We start from the raw sequence: 7,158 nt of genomic DNA on the forward strand, positions 1-7,158 counted from the left end.
TAATTTATGTCACTTCTCCTCGCCAATCCAAGGGCATTGATGGAAGGCACTCACCAGACAGGTGTCTCTTTCTCACAGGACAAGTGATAGATGGTTTAGGCCTTGCTTGTACTTGCACAAATTTCCCTGCTGTGGAGTCTGGATGGGACTGAAAATCTCTTTGTTGATTTTCTTCTTCCCACATACCTCCCCCGCCTTCCCCACCAGATTTAGTGGTTTGTCGTAGAACTTAAAACCAATCCAACTCCCCTATGCCCTCCTAGCCACAGGAGTCTCACCTGGTCTCTTGGAGAAAGGCTCATCTGACTTATCCTCACACTTTTTCTGGACAATATTATGACAAAAACACAGCAGTGCTGAGCTTCCTTCAGTTCCTCTCCTTCAGACTCCAGGAGCATTTTTTTCTGACAACAAAAACACTCATCTTGCCAATCAAAGTCCTCGCATTTGGAACTTGTTTGTGATAATGGCTTCAGAAGTTCATGTAATGCATGCCTCTGATGGGTATTGAGAACAGAAGGAAAGAGAAACACAACTATAAATACTTTTTTTTTAGGAAAGTAATTTCTGTACATAATTTGGAAAATCAAATAGTTTTACAAGTCTTATGATTAAATACCTTCATCCCTTGCTCTTTCCCTCACCATCTCCAAGTTTTTCTCTGTAGATACAAGCACTTTCAACATTTTCAATCAGTTCTTCCGGCATTTGCCTCTATCTTTCAAAAGAACATGCTTGATTTTCAGTTTTATATATTGTAATACGCAGAATAACGGCCTCCAAATATGTCTACTTTCTAATCTCCAGAAATCGTGAACGTGTTGTGAGTGGCAAGGGACAGGTGTGGGCAAGGCTGGAATTACAGGTGCTCACAGCTGGCCCTAAGATTAGGAGAGGAGTCTGGGTTATCCAGGGGCTAATGTAATCACAGTCTCCTTTAAATGTGGAAGAGCCTCCCGAAGGTTCTGCGTTAGAGCGATGTATTGGGGGAAGGACGAACACCTGTTGCAGCTTTGAAGCTGGAGCGGTGCCTCCCCTGACCGAAGCTGGGAAATCCAAGAAAACACACTTTTCCTTAGAACCTCCAGGAGGAAACGCTGCCGTGCGGCACCCCTTGGTTTAGCACGGTGGGAGACCCATTTTGGACTTCTGAGCTCCAGAACTGTGAGTTTCGGAGTTACTGTCTATTTACGGCGCCGAATTGGTGGTCATTTGGCTCATTAGCAGTACGAAGCTAAAACATGTTACCAGGGGATTTCACACAATGAAAGATAAGGGTGTAATTTTCTTTCGTTTTTCCCTTCTCAACTTTTCCAGTAGGGATCCGTCGCAAGAGTGGTTATATTTAAATTCCGTGTGTACATTTTCAGGGCCATTTCGTGCTTTTCGCAGGCGAACCATATCCAGTTTCTGACAAGTGCTCGTTTTCCTGGGAGCCACTGCCGCGGTTTGTGTTTGCTTGGTTCTTGAAATACCAGGAGCTTTCTGAGAAAGGGTAAATGGGGAGTGCTTTTTGAGGCCTGGAATGCGTGACATGTCTTTATGGTATTTTCGTGGCTGACAGCTACTTAGCTGGGTATAGAACTCCATGTAGGAAAAAAAAAACTTTTTTTGTTGTTGTGAATCCATTGCTTCAGTTTGTGTGGGTCTCTTGCATTTTTGTTGTCTCCTTTGATTTTAGCCTTTAAGTAACACACATGTGCGCCGATGGAGAATAATATAAAACACATGAGTACTTTATAACATAGTGTAAAGTAATAGTATAACCGCCACTAGGGTCAATAAATAGTAGGCTGCTGGCTCCAAGGCCATCTCGGTGTATTCGTTTGGATTTTACTACCTTCTCCTTTAAAGGCAACCATTGTCTGATGTATATAATTATTCTCTTATTTGTATTTTTACTGCCTATAAGTACTTTTCTAAACTATATATTTCAGTTTTTGCCACTTTTTGGATTTGCTCTCAACGGAGAGAGATTATACATAATCATTCGGGTCTTGCTACTTGGCCGAAATCATTAGATTTGTCCGTGTTGTTGCAAGAGCTTGCATTTCGTCCGTTTCGTTGCGGTGGGAGTGTGCTATGGCTTGACTTAGACCACAGTTTCCTTCATTATTGGTGGGCATTTTGGATTTTTCCATATCCATCTGCCTTTTAGCTTCCTCATTGCTATTTACTTTCTGCTGTTGACCTTTCTTAATTCTTTTTAGTCATCTGTCTTAAAATCCTTCATGCCTTCTATTTTTTCTTAATGATATTTTTACTTCTATTTTCATGGGTGGCTTGGGGAGAAAGGGTTGGGAGGTATATTCTATGTTGAAATGATGCCAGGATTGTTTTAAGATATTATGTGGTACAGTAACTATGGAAATTATTTTCAGTGTATTTTTATACACTTGAGTTTCCTTGTTCCTTTCACTGTCATAAAACCAGACTGACCATCTTGGGATTATTGAAGCCATGTTTTATAAAACCTAAAACTATGAGTTGATTGGTTAACAGAGATAGGTTACTGTGTTTGATGTAAGGATTCTCCTCTTTAAAGGGATGGGACATAGCTGCTTCATTGTCCACTATCTGTTAATCTTAAGGTCCTCTTAAGAAATGCTGCCTAGAATGATCCTTCATTCGCAAAGAAATACATATTCAGCAATACTTAATTTTTTTTAATTCACTATTTTTTTTCTATTATTATCTGATCCTCAGTGCATTTCAGTATCCTTTGCTTTAAGTTAACAGGCAGTCCTCTGCTATTTTGACCACTGTACCTCAACAGAGCTGAGCGTGCACAATGGCCATCGATAGTAGTGATACTTGAGTACAGACCCAGATAGAGCCCTAGTAAACAGAATTGCAGAATATGGTTTATTGTTTCTAGGCAGTAGCACACAACAAAAGAGAAAATACAGGTAATTAAATACAAGTGATATAAACACATACTTCACTCTGTTGCTAAATATAATTATATCACATGTATCACAAATTGAAAGTTTTATTTCAAAAAGAGCAACCTAATTATTTCTAAAGCCCTTTTTAAACTCCAGCTATGACCTTGATGATTACACAGTTGAAAGCAGCTGTATTTGAGTGAGTGTTTTTCTGTGTGGAGAGTGTTCTCTCAGTTCATTAAAATCACCATGAAACACTGTTTCCTCACTCAGGTTATATGGGATAATGGTAACTACACCTGCCTTATCATCTGCATTTAACCATTGATGCTTAAGTCTGAACTTCAGAAAATGTGATACCTATCTATTATTTGTAGGAATGGATGTTATTTAATTTAAAAATACTATACAAATAAAGAAAAAAGCAGATACCTTAGGGGGTGGAGATCATAAACATGAGGAATTTTAGCTGTGATATAGTGGTGACATAGTGACCATTTTTATGGTGTCTTAAACTGTGTGATCCTCAAAGGAAGGTATTTTCCTGTTTTATTTACAGAAAAACGGGTTTACGTGGAATCATGTTACTTCTCTAAAAGATTTAAACTTTGATTTTTTTTTTCAATATGAGTGAAACATTATTCAGAAATTGGTGATGATTTTTCTGAAGCTGGAATCTTATTTTCTTGCCATATTTTAGTTAACTCCATTATGATCCCTACGGAAACACCAGACGTGGTTACTCTTTCTCTTTTCTTTCCTTATATTCTTTTCGTGAATGGATCTAGCATTTCTGTGGAAAACAGAAGGTGGCGCTCTGCCTTCTATCTTGTGATATTTTCCACTTGAGTGTTTATTTTAATTCTTCTCTGTTAAGATTCAGAACAGCACTCTGTTGGTGAGTTGATTATTTCTTTGTGGTTAATGACCACTTTTGCGCTTATCAAAAGGCAGGGACACATCCATGAAGGATAATACCAAATGAGGCACCAGTTGTCATTGACAATTCAACAGTAAATAGTGGTTAAAGTTTGACAGGGTCCCTAATAGTTTACTTGCCCATATGAGCAGCTTGTCTCCTGAATGATTTTCTCCTCATTCTGTTTTATAGACATGGGTCATAAAAGAACATTTAGGTGTATAAGAGCACTTGGAAAAGATTTGTTATTACCAGTCTCACATATATACTGAAATTGATGGTTGATTAAATGAGCATATGTGAAGTAATCTGTGACCTTTGAGCCAATTGTCAAATTAAACTTCTTTTTGAAACTTAAGTCTTGTTTTATTTCCTTGTACTTGTTCTGATCTTGGCTAATTTATGGATGGCAGTAAAAATCAGTTCATTGGCTTTACTCTGTATTTGTGGTATATCGTTTTCCAAAGGCATGAAAACAGTTAAAGACACTCATCAAGTATCATCAAAATGATCGTTTTTTAAAAAATTTATTATTTTTTTCGAGAGAGTGCGCATGAGAGCGAGAACACAAGCAGGTGGGGAGGAGTGCAAGGAGAGGGAGAAGCAGACGCCCAGCTGAGCAGAGAGCCTGATGCGGGGCTCGATCTCAGGACCCTGGGATCATGACCTGAGCTGAGGGCAGGTGCTTAACTGACTGAGCCACTCAGGTGCCCTGTCAGAATGATGCTACCTTTTAATGAGAATTAATATGTTCTATTTGTTTTTGAAGGTTTGACTCTTTAATTATGTGAATAAAACAGACCCAGCAGACCCCCTTCTACAGTTGAACAAGTAAAATGACTGCCTGGTACAGATCCCTTACAAAATCTAATCCTGCAGAGTAACTGAGCTGTTACAGTCTTTCTGAATTTGAAAGCTACGGAGTCCAGGGACCAAACGGTAACTTTTTATTGGGATCAGAGGCATCTATACCAGAGAAATACAGATTTTCCCAATTAGAAGGCCAGTGGTGTTTTGCAGAGATTTGGAAAACCGTAGATGTGGCCGTGAGGCTAGAAGTCCAGGTATCTTCTATCAGTCCAGCCACAGCAACCACCAGGAAGAGGGTAATAAGACTGAGGAAAGATCGCTAGTACAAACACTGAAGCTCTGTAGCAGGGGTCAGCAAACTTCTATCAAGGATCAGGTCCTATTTTAGTTTTTCTAGGTCCATTAGCAAATGGAGGATATTCAGTAGGTATTTGTGCAACAGTTAAAAATGTGACCATTTCGACATGTAAAAACCATTCTCAGTAGCCTGTACAAAAAAAGGCAACAGGTCTGACTTAGTCTTCAGGTCATATTGCGTTTATCCTTACTGGATTCAAACATTTTGTGCCATGTCTTTGTTGTTTTTAAGAGTTGACACTAGCATTAAAAATACTTGGTCAGATAGATGGAACCACAACATGCTTACAGGTCTGCTTTTTGTTGGAATTTTTAGAAGAACTATAAGCTGATTAGACAGATGAATATTTTGATTTGGTTGATTTGCCTACAGTAATGCGGACAAAATGACATCGGGTAAACATAAAGTCAGGTCCTCAATAATCCAATGGCATTTATTTAAACTATTAAGGAAACGTCAAAAGTCCCACTAGAGACGAAAGCTCATTGCTGCAGATAGTTTGTCATGTTTTACAATTTTATGCTTGGGAAAGAATCTGATGTAGTTTAATAAGTTATATAGCTCAGGAAGATTTTAAAATACTGCTTATTGAGAAGGAAAAATGTAGAAGGATAGTTCAGGAATTAAATCATGTCTCAAAGTTACAGAGGCGTTTGATTGGTCAATACTAAGCTTTTGAGAATTTGCATCTCAGGTAATTTGTGGAAAAACTTCCCACAGATTGGCAAAAGACCTGTCTAGCAATTTTTTTTAATGAAAAGTATTTTTCCCTTGCCATTTTTTCCTGTTTCAGGATTTCATCTAGCATATCATGTTATATTTTATTGTTTTATATACTTGGGCTCCTCTTGGCTGTTACAGTTTCTAACGTTTTCCTCATTTTTGTTATGAGAGTTTTGAAGAGTATTGGCCAGGTATTTTATAGAATGACCCTGAGTTTGTATTATATCTATTATATATAGATGGATAGATAGATTATGTGCCTATATATATATAGAGAGAGAGAGAGAGAAAATTATAAAATCTAAATGTAACATATATACAATTAGATTTTGTATTCTTTTTATATAAGGGATAGTCTGAGCCAAGTTTATCCATTGATGCTGGATAATTTTTGCAATGTGGATTTAAAAGTGGAGGGAGAGGTCTGAATCATATGCTACCAGAGAAGATGTTCTTATAAGGACATTATTAAATCTTTAAAAATTCTCATTCAACTGGATTGGATTTACAATTTCACACTTAGTGTTCTTGTGATGATAAGTGAATCTTTAAAGCTCTTAAGTCAGAACAATCTTCACTTTCCTCACATTTTTCTATAGGCCCCAGGAACTTTGGCCTATTTTAGGACTCCATTTTTTCTTTCTTTCTTTCTCTCTCTCTCTCTTTCTCTCTCTTTCTCTCTTTTCTTTTTTCTTTTTTTTTTTTTCATTTAACATGTTATGTATTACTAGTTCCAGAGGTAGAGGTCAGTGATTGATCAGTCTTAAAGAATCCCCAGTGTTCATTACATCATGTGCCCTCCTTAATGTCCATCACCCAGTTACCCTCTCCCTTCACCCCTCTCCCCTCCAGCAACCCTCAATTTATTTCCATGATGAGTCTCTTATGGTTTTTCTCCCTCTCTGATTTCATCTTATTTTTTCCACTCTTGCCCTATGATCCTCTATTTTGTTTCTAAATTCCACGTATGAGTGAAATCATATGATGATTGTCTTTCTCTGACTGACTTATTTTGCGTAGCATAATACCCTCTAGTTCCATCCATGTCGTTGCAAATGGCAAGATTTCATTTTTTTGATGGCTGAGTAATATTCTGTTGTACATATCTACCACATCTTCTTTATCCATTCATCTGCTGATGGACATCTTGGCTCTTTCCATAGTTTGGCTATTGCGGACATTGCTGCTACGAAGATTGGGGGGCAGGTGCCCCTTCAGATCACTACATTTGTATCTTCGGGGTAAATAGTAGTGCAATTGTTGGGTCATAGGGTAGCTCTATTTTCAACTTTTTGAGGAACCTCCATACTGTTTTCCAGAGTGGCTGCATCAGCTTGCATTCCCACCAACAGTGTAAGTGCGTTCCCCTTTCTTGGCATCCTTGCAAACATCTGTCGTTTCCTGACTTGTTAATTTTGGCCATTCTGACCGGTGTGAGGTGGTATAGCATTGTAGTTTTT

This window comes from Ailuropoda melanoleuca, chromosome 3, assembly GCF_002007445.2.
Source record: "Ailuropoda melanoleuca isolate Jingjing chromosome 3, ASM200744v2, whole genome shotgun sequence".
Classification (NCBI taxonomy): domain Eukaryota; kingdom Metazoa; phylum Chordata; class Mammalia; order Carnivora; family Ursidae; genus Ailuropoda; species Ailuropoda melanoleuca.